The sequence below is a fragment of the Nuphar pumila genome, chromosome 2 (genome assembly GCF_984573655.1).
Source record: "Nuphar pumila chromosome 2, dmNupPumi1.hap1.1, whole genome shotgun sequence".
Lineage (NCBI taxonomy): Eukaryota > Viridiplantae > Streptophyta > Magnoliopsida > Nymphaeales > Nymphaeaceae > Nuphar > Nuphar pumila.
In genome coordinates, this window is record NC_143250.1 from 77,299,687 (window position 1) to 77,317,336 (window position 17,650).

The window sequence follows — 17,650 nt, forward strand, 5'->3', positions numbered from 1 at the left end:
TATGTTATTTTTCTATTTTTTTGGTATTTTTAGAATAAAATTCTAGAGTTTTACGAGAAATCAAAGGTTAAGACTATTTTTTTGTGTTTTTATAAAATATTTACAAAAAAGGAGTTTTCCTGAGAATTTAAAAGCTATTTTGAGAAAATTTCTTCAAAAAATGGGTTAGCATCTGAATTTTTTTGAGACATATTCGAGGTTTACAACCTCGAACTGAGAAATATAGGGTCGAGGATCCAACAGAGTGCCGGATGAGCCGCCCGAGCCTTTCAAAATTATTTTTTTGGTATTTTTGTGATTTTATTTTGGAAATCGGACAACGGGGCTCAGATTTGGATTTAAAACACTGGGTTCAGACCCAGAGTTGAATTTGAATATATCAATGTGGAATTTAATCTAGAAATTTGAAGAAAGACTGAAATTTAGTTTTGAAATCGCTTTGATTTTCTTAGAAGACGGGGGGTTTAGGGGCAAAAGGGTCATTTTGTAAATCTTTGAAAAATTTGGGGTGTTCACACACATTGAGAAAAAAAATGATTCTTCAGAAGGTCTTGGAGATATCTTTCTTTCCACAACATTGTTGGAGGCCTCAAGTAGACAGACGTTAAGAGCAAGAGGGGTAAGTAACAAAGGGGTGGGGTATTGACTAACGGCACATTAGACTAACTAAAAAAAAATGGAATCCGAAACTGGCTGTAAAGGAGAAACAGTAAATTGAAATGAAGCAAAACGTAGCCTGTCCAATACTAACACCAGATTGCTGAAGTACTAGGGTGATATTATGTCACTGATTACAGATAATGCTGTGTGAGAATGGGGTATCTTAATAGACTTCAAAACCTTAAAAAAAATAAAATCCAAATGCATAGATAAATGAGGACATGGGTGGCTGAAGAGCCTTTCAAACTAATGAGGGAAGTTATAAATACAACATGCGTTGTACTCAAAGATGGAAAAGTGGCAAACAGGATGAATCTCCTGTAAATGCAGGTAAAACATGGGGTTAATGGGAGGCCAACACAAAGCAAACCTGATCTGATACTAGATCAGATCGGACATTGCTTGAGTATAATTGATGCAGGCATGCAGGAATAGCTTGCGTGACTTTAATTTCAGCCTCGCTCCTACAACTACAGGGGAAAACGAGATGTTGTATCTCGAAGAGGCAGATACATAGAAGATTTGCCATGAAATTGAAATAAGTAAAAAAAAAAATGCTAGATTGAGATGCGATGATGGGAAGCAACGATGAAGCTGGAAATATCAATCGAAATGATATCGTTGGAATGTAAAACATATCGATGGATGAAGGAAGCTGATATGATAAATTACTAAAGGAAATTGAAATGGCATAAACAAGCATCTATCCTTACATGAACTGGGAAATCTCGATAAAGAAAATCATAAAATAGAAAAATAGTGTTGGAATTAGAAAATTCCCTTTGATGTTGCACAGGGGATGAGTCGAGATTGCTACAGGTAATCTCGCATTACCCTTGGTGCATTAATGGGAGTCAAAACAGAAAAATCGATGTAAAATCAAAAAAGAAAAAAAGAAACACAGAGGCAAAGGGATGTTTACCGTAGCTCCTGTAGGAATTCTGAATGATGGAGAGAAGAGATGCTTTCCCTTTCGTTCTTCAGTAGGCCTGCCTCTGGTGGGGTGAAACTGGAGTTTCTTCACTTGATCGGAGGGAAGAGGAGGTCGATTCTCCTTCAGAGGGGGACCCGAGAGAAGTCTGGTGGCTTCAATTGGTTTTGCAGGGACTCCGGAAGAGGGGAGTAGAAGGGGAAGTGATGGATGAAAATCAATGCAAGAGAGCGAATCCTCCAGAAGAAAAGTAGACCATTGATGGATGATCCCCAAAGGGTTCCCCCAGTGTCCTCTTTAAAGGGAAAAAGGAATGCTCGAGAGACGATTTGTTGAGGATGGAAGGAGGGGAATGCAGAGATCGTTGAAGATGAACGATGGAGAGAGGAGAAGAGAGGCGCAGGAGAGAGTTTGTTAGATTTTTCCACTTTTTCATAAAAGAGGTCCCCTTTTTAGGAAATTTTTATAAAATGGTTTTTTTTTAAGGTTTTCGGCAAAATGGCTTCAAAAAGCTTGAAAATCATCCATTTTCTTTGTAGCTTTTCTCAATTTTTTGGTTTTTTTTTATTTTTTTTTTATTTTTTTTATATTTTTTTGGAATAAAAATCCTAAATTTTATGAGAAAACAAAGATTAAAAACTAATTTTTTGTGTTTTTGCAAAAGTATTTACAAAAGGGAATTTTTCTGAGAATTTAGAAACTGTTTTGAGAAAATTTCTTCCGAAATGGGTTAGGATCCGAGTTTTGAGAAAATACGGATTTAAAACACTGGATTTGGATCCGGAATTGAATTTGAATACATCAATATGGTATTTAATTTAGAAAATCTGAAGAATGTCTGAATTTTGGCTTTGAAATCGCTTTGATTTTCTCAGAAGATGGAGTCAGGGGAAAAAGGGTCATTTTTACAAAAATTTCGAAAAATTTAGGGTGTTCACAACTTCCTGCAAAATCTGCATCACTATAAGAAACTAAATCAAAGGAAGATGATTTTGGGTAAAACAAACTGAAATCTGAAGTATCTTTCAAATAATGAAGAATTTATTTTACTGCAATTAAATGAGATTCCTTTGGATTAGCTTGAAATCTTGCACACATACAAACACTAAACATAATATCAGGTCGACTAGCAGTTAAGTATAATAGAGATCCAATCATACCTCTGTAGAGCTTAGTATCTACATTTTTACCTTTTTCATCTTTATCAAGAGAAGTAGTTGTACTCATAGGATTTCTTCTTGATTTCGATGAGTCCATCCCAAATCTCTTGAGAAGTTCTTTTATATACTTAGCCTGATTGATGAAGATTCCTTCTTCAGTTTGCTTTATTTGAAGTCCAAGGAAGTAGTTTAATTCGCCCATCAAGCTCATTTCAAACTCTTCCTGCATAGCTTTAGCAAATTCTTTACAAAGAGAACCATTAGTGAAACCAAATATTATGTCATCAATATAAATTTACACAATAAGAATATCTGAATTAAGATTTTTAATAAATAAAGTCCAGTCTACCCGACCAATGGAAAAACCAGATTGTTCTAGAAAATTTCGTAGTCTTTCATACCACGCTCTTGGTGCTTGTTTGAGTCCATACAAAGCTCTTTTCAATTTGTAGACTTTTTCTAGATATTTCTCATTTTCAAAGCCTGGAGGTTGCTCTACATAAACTTCTTTATTGATGTGTCCATTTAAAAATGCACTCTTAACATCAATTTGATATAACTTGAAGTTCATGTAACTAGCAAAAGCAAGCATCATTCGAATTGACTCTAATCGAGCCACTGGTGCATAGGTTTCATTAAAATCTATGTCTTCTTCTTGATTATAGCCTTGTGCTACTAGCCTTGCTTTGTTTCTCATGACTTCGCCATTTTCATCCAGCTTATTTCGGAAGACCCATCTTGTTCCAATTACTGGATGATCCTTTAGTCTATCAACTAGATCCCAAACATCATTCCTAGTAAATTGGTTAAGTTCTTCAGACATGGCCAAAAGCCAAAACTCATCATCACAAGCCACATTGATATTCTTTGGTTCTATTTTAGATATAAAAGCAATATTTGCAATATATTGCAATTGCCTTCTAGTTTGGACACCACTCTTTATATCTCCAATAACTTGTTCATGTGGATGATTGGGAACTTCTTTCCAAACCGGTTGAAGAGGAACATTTTCTTGAGAAGTACTCTCTATCAAAGGTTCTTCTTGAAGTATTTCTTCTTCTCCTTCGCTTAGAGGTATAACCTGCTCACAATTCTCATCAAATGAAACATGTAAAGATTCTTTAATGCAAGATGTTCTTTTATTAAAAACACAATAAACTTTACTTCTAGAAGAATATCCAAGAAATATTGATTCATCTGATTTTGAATCAAACTTATCAAGATTATCTTTGGTATTTAACAAGAAACATTTACTACCAAAATTTTTGAAATATGAGATCTTTGGTATACGATTATAATACAATTCAAAACATGTTTTATGTAAGATTGGTCGAATAAGAACACGATTTAAAACATAACATGATGTATTTATTGCTTTAGCTCAAAACTATTTTGGTAAATTTTTATCTTGAAGCATGGTTCTAGCACATTCTTGCAGAGTTCTATTCTTTCTTTCAACAACTCCATTTTGTGGAGCCGCTCTAGGAAAAGCAAAGTTGTGAGATATACCATGTAAATCACAATACTTTAGAAAAGATTCATTTTCAAATTCACCACCATGATCACTACGAATTTTAATAATAGATGTAGATTTTTCATTTGTAATTCTTCTACAAAGTTTGGAAAATTCAGGAAAAGCATCATTTTTGCTTTTTAGAAAAATCACCCATGTAAATCGAGAATAATCATCTACTATAACAAAAGCATACTTGCTACCATTCAAACTTTGAATTCTAGATGGTCCAAATAGATCTAAATGTAAAAGTTCAAGAGGACGTTTTGTTGAAACTATATCTTTTGCTTTAAAAGAACTCTTAATTTGTTTACCCCTTTGGCAAGCATCACATAAGTGATCTTTCTTATATGGTATTCTTGGATAACTTGGAAATAATTTTAAAGTTAACATGTCCAAGTCTCTTGTGCCATAACCATTGAATTTCATTTGAAACAATAAGACATTTTTCATTAAAAGTGGGTAACTCATCAAGATAAAGTCCATACACATTGTTCCTTCTTATACCTTTAAAAATGATCTTTTTAAATTGAAAATCAGAAATTAAGCATAAATCATGTTCAAAAGAAATATGAAAACCTTTATCACATAATTGACTAATAAATAATAAATTATACATTAAACCATCTACTAAAAGAACATTTTCTATCAAGGGAAATTTTGGATTACCAATATTACCAATACCTATTACTTTTCCCTTGTTATTGTCACCAAAGGTGACAGTTCCTCCATCCTTATTTTGGAGGGTGGAAAATAACTCCGGCCTTACAATCATATGTTTGGAACAACCGCTGTCCAATATCCATTTGCTCCTTATTTTGTGTACCTACAACAAAATTAGAAGACAAAGCATTTGACCCCTTTCTATTTTTGGATTCATGAGAGTTAGTCTTAGGAACCCATATCCATTTGGATTTTGGTTTCCTTTGATAATAAATATTCTTTCTATAAAAAGATTTAGCATTTATAGAGTAATCATGTTTAGGCTTATAAGCATTATAAGTTCCATGATTAAATGCATTTCTATTAGAACTGGAAAATTTAGTTCTATGAACAAATGGTTGAAAATATTGTCTTTGATTCTTCACCACATAGTTTGGTCTATTTTGAGTATCAAAGAAGCTATATCCCAAACCGGTTTTATTAACCGAGCATCTTTGAGAACCAAGAAATCTTTCTAGATTCTCTTGATCATTTATGAATTTGGTCACTATAGAAAGAAGATCATTTGATTTTTCTTTTAGACTAGTTATTTCTTTTTGTAAGAGATTGGTTCTAATTCCAATTTCTTTTATCTCAAAAGCTTGGCAAGAGTTTTCCTTCTTGAGATCTTCTATCTCTTGAAGTAACACTTTGTTTTGAGAGTCAAGAGTTGAATTCTCAGTTTTTAACTCTTTGTTTTTAGAACTTAGACTCTTAAATTTAGCATATAAGTCATTAAATGCTTCTAATAAATCATCATATTCAAATTGACTTACCGAATCTTCTTGTGCTACAAAGCACATGTTGGCGACTTCTTCATTTGATTCTTCATCGGAAGAGGAGTCACTATCATCCCAACATGCTTGAAATGCCTTTTTCTTCTTGAATTGGTCCTTGAGCTTGATTTTGATAAGAAGACAATCTTTCTTGATATATCCTACCTTTTTGCAATTAAAGCACTTGACTTCATTTGGATTGGAAGAATTCGCTTTCTTTACTTTTCTTTAAAATCTTCCCTTTTTGATGAATCTTTTGAATTGCCTTGTGATGAGGACAGTATCTTCATCTTCTTCTGAATTTTCAGAGTCAGAAGTAGCCTTAAAAGCAAGAGATTTCTTCTTGGGTTCTTCTTCTTGTCTGTCTTGAAGTTGAACTTCATATGCTATTAGGTTACCAACCAAATCTTCAAGAGTGAGAGTGTTTAAATCATTTTCTTCCTCAATAGCTGTAGTTTTTCTCTCCCATTCAGGAGTTAAACACCTTAGGATTTTTCTGACTAAATCCACTTGTGAATATTCTTTTCCAAGGGATTTCAAAGTATTATTGATATCGGTCATTCTTGTTACAATGTCCGATATAGATTCATTTTGCTTCATTTTAAACAATTCAATGCATTCATTGGGAGATGCGATTGAACTCTACTTTGTCAACGACACAATACAATGCATTCATTGCCTTGGCATTAAGTGAAGCAGTCTTTTTTTCTTCATCGGTTCATTCACTGAAATCAGTTGATGGCATTTGGTACTTTTCTGAAACGACTCTCCAAATTTCGAGATCCATGGATTGTAAGAATATTGTCATTCTCACTTTCCAGTATCAATAGTTTGTTTCGTCGAAGAGAGGGGGATGAACAGAGGAACATCCTTCTTTGTGCTGAGAAGTTGTAGTTGCCATGCTAGATGATGGTCAAATCAAAATAATAGCAAACCTGCTCTGATACCAAATAAAAGTGCACTAGGATCAAGGCAACGAGCACTAGAGAGGGGGTGAATAGTGCTTTTATAAATCATCTGCGGAATTTTGATGGATTTTGCAATTCGCAAAACAATCACACAAAGAACATAATAATTTATCCTGGTTCGGTCTTTCCCGACCTACATCCAGTCCCCAAGCAAAACCCGCTTGAGATTTCCACTATCAACCTTGTGTAACTACAAGATCATACACAGACCAAATTCGGTCCCACTTCCAGTAACACACCTACTGAAAGCAAACAACTCCTTTAAACCAAGGAGTCCTTCCTTTTACAGAAAATTGAAACAAGTAACAACTTACCATACAACCTATGAGCCCTTCTTTTGAATGCAAATGAGATGCAATTGGTTTTTGAGATTGTTGAAATACTCTACTCACGAATTCACTATCTCTCAAAGGAATTTGAGTGAAAAACTGAAGTGAAAAATATCACGTGAGTAAGAAAATGAATATGAGTGAAAAGCAAAGAGTAATTGATTCAAATTGATTGAATTGCAGTCCTTTTGAGTGTAAAATGCACTCATATTTATAGTTGAAAGTTTCCATACGTTGAGGGTATGAAAGGGTGTCAAAATAATCCATTTTGAACGATCAAAATGTTTGAAAAATGAAAAGACAGACCTTTTTAAAGTTTTAAGAAAATCAGCAAAATTAGTCGACTGAAACAGTAGTTAGTCGACTAATAATTAGTTATTAGTAGACTGACAATTATCGTCGGTCGACTGATATGTTTATCGAGCCGTTTGAAAATCTGAACTTTTGAAACTTAGTCGACTAGAGAAAAGTTAGTCGACTGATAATTTCATCAGTAAAAAACACAAGTTCTGTCCGGTCGACTGATAAAAGCATTAGTCGACTGTTGCTAAATTTCCAGAAAACACATGTTCTGTCCAGTCGATTGATAAAGTCATTAGTCGACTGCTGCTAAAATTTCCAGAAAACAGCCATTCTGTCCGGTCGACTAATTTGATAAAAATGACTTTTTAGAAAATATGGCGCGAAAGGGTTAGTCGACTGGTGAGTCTATTGGTCGACTAATAAACACGAAAATTTAAGAAAAGAGTTTTCTAAAATGATTTTCATGAAGGGTTCTTTTAGAAAAGTTTTTCTAAAGACTTTTTAGGTAAAATGCAACCTAAATATGCACTCTAAGTAAGGCTCATACAAGAATCTAAGACTTTTAATGAATATAACATTTGCACACTAGTCTTCAAAGATTCTTCATCGAATTCTTCAATTTCTTCATTGCCTTAGCTGAAATGCAGTTGATTTACTTGTTCATCATCAAAACCTTGTACTTTGAAGTATCATGTACGGCTTCATTATCGTAACATAAATGCTGGGGTGAAGAGGCGATCATTCGAGAAGGAGAAGGGTGCTGAGGTGAAGAAGCGGTGAAGATGAAGGACCGCTTCAGCTTGTTTATATAACGGAAAGCCGTTAGAAGTTTTCTAAAATAGGTCCCTTGAATTTATAAAAAAATTCAAAATGGTGGTTGTCATTTGCAAGGTTTTTTAAAATAGGGGTTTAGGCTATTTTCTGAAATCCTTTTTTTTTATATTTTCAAAAGAGAAAACTAAGAAAAATACGAGGACAACACGAAGATTTTAAAATAGGGAATCCAAACGAGGTTTTTGAAAGGCTTTTGTAAAATATTTATTTTAAAATTTTAAGATTTTTTGAAATGAGGCTTTCTGAAAAAATACATAGTTAATTCCAGAAATCGGGTTTCAAAACAGATCTGGATCCGGGATTTTAAAAAAATATCGAGTTTGGATCTTAAATTGAGATTGGATCTAGATAAAACCTTTAAGAAAATATAAAGAATTGATTTTTTTTTGAAAAAATAAGAGATCCAAACTCAGAATCAGATTCAAATATCAAATCTGGATCTGAGATTGGGTTAGCTATGGAATTTGAATCTAGATTCCATTGAATCCGAGAAATGAATGGAATTGTGATAAAAAATTGACCCAATTTACTCAAAGAAAGGAGGCAGAGGCAAAAAGGAAAATTTTGAATTTTTTGGAAAATTTGGGGTGTTCACAGATGCCCCTCTTTGCTGCTAAGTCGAGCTTAGTGGCAAAGAAAATACATTAAATTTTAAAATGCCCCAGTCAGGAAGTCTGAACTGGGTGTGGAAGAATTTTTTTGTGAAACATTATTCGCAGGTTTAGCACCTTATTCTGAATGGCTTAAAAAAAGATGAAATCCTCGAGAATGAAATAATTGGACATAAAGGACATGAGAAAATCGTGATGGGACTTTGAGATGAAGATCCCGAGATGGTGAAAGATTGAGATTTTGAAGAAGTCTCTTGGCTGAGACAAAATAAGCTTTTTGAAAAAGACGCAGGTTTAGCCCTTAACCTGGATGGGACAAAGATATTTCAAAATGAATTTCAGGTTTTACCCTTACCTGAATGAGGAAGAGATACATAAAGACCCTGATGGGATATTTTTGAAAAATGCCTCATGAGACGAGGCTCATGTATAATCCTTACCTGAAATGAATATGAAAAGCATGAATTCTTTGATGGAAAAACCATGATGGGACTGAAAGAAATACTTCATTAGAATGAAGCAACTCTTTTTGTAAACCATGCTAGGTTACATCAAAATAGATATTGAGTATTTATTTTATTTTTGGATAACAAAAAATTTTTGCCAATAAGATGAAATTTGCAGTTGATTCAGATGCTTTGAAAGTGTGTACATATGTGCGAAAGATATTCCCTCTTTTACCTAGAGTATTTCCTCCAAAATGGGGTTAACTCCTTGAATTCAAGAGTCAAATTCGAATTTTAGTGTTGATGATTTTCTTTAAGGAAGCTATCCATTTCCTTGATATGAAAAGAAAAGAAATATTCTCAATTTCATAAAAGCAAGCAACAAAAAGATATTGATAAAAGAATTTTGCCTAAGAAAAGGTGATTTCTGGCAATTTGATATCTGAGGGTTTTCCCATGATGATCTTTTTGCACTCTTTTTGAGACATTGAGCTTTCTTGAGTTTTTGGCTAGGATCTTATTACATCATCCTTCATTTTGGAGATGTCTTGACTTTTCTTTTTTTTGGGAAGGGTACGCCACAAACTCCTTCAACTTGGAGATGCTTCGATCTTTCTTTGTCTGAGAAATTATACTGATGATATTGGCTCATTGGTCAAAAATCTCTTGATGATAGCAGAAATCAAATATCTTTTAGAGTTTGTCGGAAGGTTCATCGCATTCGCCTTCAACTTGGCGGTGATCTAAACTTTTCTTGAAAGAATCCATCACATGCTCCTTCATCTTGGAGATGATCCCAATCTTCTTTGGCTTTGGGGGTTTAACTCATCCACCAGTCTTCAACTTGACGATGATTAAGAGATCCCTTTTGCAGATAGTTAATTGCAGCTTAAATGATTGAGGAGATATGAATTGGGTGGATTCTTTTTATTGCTCAGGATATTTCCACTGTTTGATTGCTAGAAAATTGTCTTTAAACATGTTCCATAGCTATGATCAATATCAATTTGCTTCTGACTTTTCAACATCATTGAATATTTCTTTCGCTAATCATACCAAGGATATTTCTTACATCCTTTTGGTTGATCAACAGGGAAAAGATTTGAATTTTACCCTTTTTTACAAAAAGCTTCACCTTTTTGGAAAGAATACTAGAGGTAATTTGAGGTGATTCTTTTGTGTAATAAAATATTAGAATCAACAAATATTTTTAGCAAATTGGCAAAGTTTTCGAGAATCCTTTGTGAAATAATCACTCAATATAAATTTTGATAGGACCTCGAGCTGACATTTGGAAGAAATAACATGGAAACATTGGTTTTATTAAGAACAACATTGGCTCAACATGGACTCAACCTAAGAGCCGCAAAGACTATTGGATCAGTAGGAATTCATCCTACAGACTAAATTTTTGAAGAATGAATTTGGTTCAATAGGGGTTCAACCTAAGAACTGCAAAAGACAGATGGATCAATAGGGATTCAACCTACCAACTGAATTTTTGAGAATGAAGTTGGTTCAATAGAGATTTAACCTAAGAACCGCAGATCAGTAGGAATTCAACCTACCGATCGCATTTTTGAAAACTGAAGTTGGTTCAAGAGAGATTCAACCTAATAACCGTGGATCAGTAGGGATTCAACCTACATATCAATTTTTTGAAAAATGAATTTGGTTAAATAATGATTCAACCTAAGAATCACAAAGAATAGATGGATCAGTAGGGATTCAACCTACCGACTAAATTTTTGAGAATGAAGTTGGTTCAATAGGGATTCAACCTAAGAAGCGCGGATCAGTAGGAATTCAACCTACATATCACATTTTTGAAAAATGAAGTTGGTTCAAGAGGGATTCAACCTAAGAACCGTGGATTAGTAGGGATTCAACCTACAAATCACATTTTTGAAAATAAGATCGGTTCAAAAAGGGGTTTAACCTAAGAACCTACAGATCAGTAGGAATTCAACCTACAGATCACATTTTTGAAAAATGATATTGGTTCAGAAGGGGTTCAACCTAAGAACCACAGATCAATAGGAATTCAACCTACAAATCACATTTTTGAAAAATGAGATGGACCAACTCGAAAGTAGGATTTGATTTTGATGGACCAGCTCGAAAGCAGGATTTGTTTTGATTGATCAGCTTGAAAGCAGGATTTGATTGTTCGACCAGCTCGAAAGCAGGATTTGTTTTGATCGACCAACTTGAAAGCCGAATTTGATTATTCGACCAACTCAAAAGCAGGATTTTGTTGTTTGACCAGCTCGAAAGCATGATTTTTTTGTTCGAATAGCTCGAAAGCAGGATTTAATTGTTCGACTAGCTCGAAAGCAGGATTTTTTTGTTCGACCAGCTCGAAAGCAGGATTTGATTGTTCAACCAGCTTGAAAGCAAGATTTTTTTGTTTGACCAGCTTGAAAGCAGGATTTGATTATTCGACTAGCTCGAAAGCAAAAAAATTTTGTTTGACTAGCTCGAAAGCAGGATTTTTTTATTCGACCAGCTTGAAAGCAAGATTTTTTTGGTTCGACCAGCTCGAAAGCAGAATTTTGTTGTTCGACCAGTTCGAAAGCAGGATTAAATTGTTCAACCAGCTCGAAAGCAGGATTTTTTTGTTCGACCAGCTCAAAAGCAGGATTTGATTGTTCGACCAGCTCGAAAGCAGGATTTTTGTGTTTGACCAGCTCAAAAGCAGGATTTTGTTTGCTCGACCAACTCAAAAGTAGGATTTGATTGTTCGACCAGCTTGAAAGCATGATTTTTTTGTTCGACCAGCTCGAAAGCAGAATTTGGTTGTTCGACCAGCTTGAAAGCAGGTTTTTTTGTTCGACCATTTCGAAAGCAGTTTTTTTTGTTCGACCATTTCGAAAGCAAAATTTTTTTTGCTCGACCATTTCGAAAGCAAAATTTTGTTTGCTCGACCAGCTCAAAAGCAGGATTTTATTGTTCGACCGGTTCGAAAGCAGAATTTTAAAGGACCATTATAGAGGGTTGTGTTGCTGCTATGAATGGTCTCAAAATTATCCCTTATCCTTAATAGAAAACTCAGGTTTATCCCTTAACCTGAAGGAGAAGAAGAAATTTTGAAGAGAATAAACCTAAAGCTTGAATTTGGAAGGAAAATTCTTTGATGAAGGATTTAAATGGACCATTATAGTTAGCTGTATGTGGTCTGATTTTCAAAATTAACCCCTTATCCTGAACATGGATGAATAGAATTGGGAAGAACTGATGAAAAGGGATAGAAATTGATGGAAGATTGATAGAGAATAAAGAAAAATTGAAGAAAGATTGATAAAAGTTCTGAATTTTGATGGGCCATCATAGTTAACTGTATGTGGCCTGGTTTCATGATTAACCCCTTATCCTGAACGGGGACAAGGAAATATATTGAGGAGAATTTTAAGGAAATCATGAAAAAAAATGATTTAGGTTCATCCCTTAACCTGAGCGGGAAAGATGATTGATGAGAATTATTGGAAAATGAAGAATTGATGCGAAACTGTTGACGAAAGATTTTATTTGATCCTGCCTGCATACATGGTTTTTGAAAAATAAATTTTCATAAAATAATAAAAATAAATGCCCCAGTATAACTGGGAAGGAAGAAGGCTATTTGAGAAAAATAGGAGAACTTGAAAATGTGATATTTAGAAAAAAGAATTTTGGAAGAAATTTTGATAAAAGAAGGAATCTGGTTGACAAAAAATGATATCCCACTACCAAGGATTGGGTCATCACAAAATATGCGACAAATGCGTTGTTCCTCCGTGGGGAAGAATAAACAACTAGAATACGAAGGAAAATGCTATTTTGAAAAGGATATCTCTTCACTAAAGATATTTTATGTGAGAAAATAGAAATTTTGAATAGAATTGGAAGATATACAAAAAGATATGAAGAAAGTTGAAAAATAGATGGCAAGATTTAAATATTTGAAAAATTGCAGACAGGATCAAAAAAATTGAAGAAATCAGAAGAAGAAAAGAAAAATACACCTTGATTTTTGAAAAATAGAAAAAGACTTTAAAACAAATATCTAGGGTTTTTAGAAAACAAATATGAAGAAATATGAAAAGAGAAAAATATACCTAGATTTTGAGAAATACAAAGAAAATTTTAAAAAAAATGTCTAGGTTTAAAAATTATTTTGAAAGAATAAAGGAAAACAAATATATACCTAGATTTAAGAAATATAGAAAAATCTTTAAAAAAATGTCCAGAGTTTAAGAAAATTATTATGAAGAAATAAAGAAAGAGAAATATACAACCTATATTTTAAGAAATAGAGAGAAATTTTGAAATAAATATCCAGGGTTTGAAAAAGATGAAGCAAATAAAGATTTACAAGATAATATCCACAAAAGAAGCAAAGCTATACAAACAATGATGCGCAGAACAACACTCTCTAGAAGTTGACTCTGAATGCAATATTTGAAAAGGCTGGTAGGACCTTAATCATAACTCTAGGGTTTAGATCATCTAATTTCAATCAAGATATGCCGATATACTCAAGCCGAAACTCGAAGTACGTGGCATAGAAATTTTCTCCGGTTCTAAGGTAATGGCTTCCCAACATCCTTGAGCTCCTACCGATATACTTTGGATTATGGCCCTTAGTACGTGGTAGGGGAGTGTTAACCCAAATAAGTGGTCCAGATGTGAGGCTTTCTCCCGAACTATGGTTCAATAAGACAGCCCAACAACGTGAATACCAGGACAATATAGGTAGAGATGTTTTTGAAAACATGTTCAACATGCAAGAAATCAGATAGCTCTAATGCAAAGCCCTAAAGAGATAGAGTTTAATAATAAAGAAGTATACACTTGCATATATTGTTTGCATTCAATCCCTAGAATTGAGAAGAGTTGTATTTCAGACCTAAGTCTAAGTGAGCATGCAATAGATTTCCTCAATATGGTCCTACCAAACCATACTTAAATCCTGTATGCATAATGTCAGCTAGGACAGAGTTTAGGCTTCTAAAGTTTGCATGAAAATGAAGCTGACATTTGTAGAATAAAGACTTAGACAATTTTAAGCAAAGCAAAGGCATAAATTCGACCAGACGAAGACGAGTCCCATCACAGTTGCCAACTACTGTGATCATTGTAAAATTTTTCCTCTTTTCCTTTTTCTTTCTTTCTCTTTTCGCCCCTTTTCCCTTTTCGAAGGGGAAAAAAAAAGAAAGAAAGAAAGAAAGAAAGAAAGAAAGAAAATGAACTCTTTTGCAAGGTCTCACTTGACCTTTATTTGAAAAAGATTTTAAAAATTTAACTCGCCTCCATTTTTGAAATATTTATGGAAAAATGATGGAGAGACGAGATTCGCTCGTTGGTACGAGGTTCAACTGTTTCTGGCGCCTTTACTAGAGGTAATTGAACCAATGATTGAATTTATGTTTTTTGCTTTGACTAAATTTGTCTAAGTGCTTATTTTGAAATCCTAAAATGCAAAAAGAATCATGCTTGTGCAATGAAAATGCAAAGATGTATGGTTTTGAAAAATGCTTCAGAAATCTTGGATTTTTCTAAGTGATTTTGAAATAAGTTTGGAAATGGAGAATAAAACTTGAATTTAAACTTGAAATTTGAAATCAAAAGGGAATTTTAGAAATTGGATTGAATTTCAAGGTAAATTTCCAAGTTTGATTTGGAATCTCAAAATGATTTCAAAACTTTGAATTGAAGTTTGAATTAAAACTCAAGATTTGAAATATAATTCAAAAATGAAAATAGAAATAGAAATAAAGAATTTGAATGAAATTTGGAATTTTAAAATGTGAAATCCAGAAATGAGAATTGGAAGTTGGAATTTTGAAATAAGATTCAAACTAAATGGAATTTGAAGATAAATCTGAATTGGTAGATAAAAGTTGAAAATGATTTTAGAAATGGGAAATATGTTTGAAAATTTATCTTAGAAATCACTTGGAATTTGGAAAATAATTTGAAAAGAAATGCAATTCTATCCTAAATGATGAATGCTTTGAAAAATAGATTTAAAAGGCCTATTTTATTCTTTAGGAGAATTGAAATAAGATTAAGTCAAGCTCAATGTAGTTAGAAATGACTGATATTCTAACTTCTCTAAACTTAAGGTGAGTTTGTCTAAGTCTGACTGACGAAGGGCTAAGGGTGAATTAGGGTTAAAATAGTGATTCTATTGACCAAATGGAGTAAACTGACCTCTAGACCGGGATAAACCTAGAGGTGAGACTTTTACATTGCCTTGCAGGGGGTTGGCATCTGTGAAAGAGGGTGTTCGGAATGGACCCAAAAAAATTGGGGTATTTACAAAGCCCAAACCAGAAAGACTTACATATTTCTAATTATGTTCAATTATAATAATGCTTAAACAAGATGGATACACTAATCTTAAACTTAGTTCATGATATATAAACTACCAACAATTCATATCTCAATGGAATATGCCTTTTAGAATCGATCTGAATAATATAATTGCAAAACAATATGAAAGGAGTCGTGTATTACACGTATGCTACACATAAACATCTCAATCAGATCTTATCACATGGCTAGCTCATTAATATTGATGCAATATGACATAAAATCGATTTGTTGTGGCATTATAGTTGTTGTTAGGGTTCATACTAATACCTACACTTCCCTTCTTCACATCTACAATGTACCTTACCATATTTATCGTATTCACTTCACTTAGTGCATATGCTCTGTGTGTGCACCTCCACTAAGTGCATTTTATTGTTTGCATATATACTACATGCCCATACACTACAAACACTGAGTATATGTTCATTAATTGAACTTCACTGTATACACACACAGTAGGCACACTCACTGAGCTCACTCCCACTGTGAGCACATTATCCCATTCACTAAAGTGTTTTCACTGTGCATTCAATCCACTTCCACTCCCTGCATCGCAGCACTTGTTCCGTTCCCATTTCCTGTGTCACAATATTTATGCATTTACATCCCAGTCATCAGCATATTAATACAATTTATATATATCATTCCAGCATCTGTATACTGCAGTCGTTTTGAATTTCATTTGATTATTTGCACGCAAATCACTTACATTAGGTATATTAATCTGCATATAAGTGCAGTCATTATTGTATTGCAGCACTTGTATCCTGCTGCATTTGCATATCATACTGGGTTATGGTTTTGCATCTCATTATATCATTGCACCTCCCTTACCTGCGTATCACCCGCATACTTAGTAGCATCTCACTTGCTATAACATTTCATTAGCTGAATCATTTCATTAACAGTACATCATTTATATTTTATGTTTTTCATCATCTTTATTTCTTTACTTATCCTTTGTGATTCAACTTCCATTCTATAGGACATGCATTTCATTGATCTCTCTTAGAAATCTAAAGACTTTAGCTTGGGGAAAAGAGCAGTTTAGTGATGCCTTCCTTCATACTCTAGTTGGTTGTCCCCTCTTTGAGCAAGTTGGACATCACCCAGTTCAATGGTAGTTCAGAAATGCTCATTTGCTATGGCAAGTTGCACTATCTTACCATGGCAATATGACATGTGAATCATATTTCGGAAAGATGTCTTCATCTAGAATCTTTGTCATTGAATCATACCAACATATGCTCTCATATTCGCATAGGAAATCATATCACCTCAATTGAATTAGGTCTCGGTAGGCAATTTCATGTGCATTCATTATTGGCATAGGCATTGCACTTAGGCAATTTCATATGCATTCTTCATTTAGCATAAGCATCATACTTAAGTAGATGCATATGCACACTTCATTTAGCATAAGCATTGCACATAGGCATATGCATATGCATTCTTTATTTAGCATAAGCACAACACTTAGGCATATGCATATGCATTTCTTCATTAGTATGTACATAGTACTTATGCAAATACATCTCATTCCTGCATAGACATTGCATTTTCATATATATATATATATATATATATATATATATATATATATATATATATATATATATATATTTCCTCTAAACCATAGGCATGATCATATGCATTTAGCTTTAATACAACATTTTCAATCTTTCTCTATATCTTGTATTTGTTGCTTTGTGCTAATTCATATTTGCAGGAAAAACATGGAAGATGCAGATTTCTTTTCCTAGATTAGGGAATTTCAATGTTTCAAGATTGTAATAATTCTATATTAATGAAAAATTAATCTTTCTGCCTAGAATAGAATATATGAGCATATAGTTGCAATTTAAATTCTCATAATTGCTTGTAACATTTCATTTTACCTTATTTTTCAAAAAAAAACACTGTGGGATAACACGAATGACACGTGCACCATTCTAATAAGAGGTAAATAACCCTAAGTAAATGATTCACATTTATGGCCATAGTCAAAATGCGAACAATACTTAGGATTTTCATCTTTTATGGAATAACATTTGACC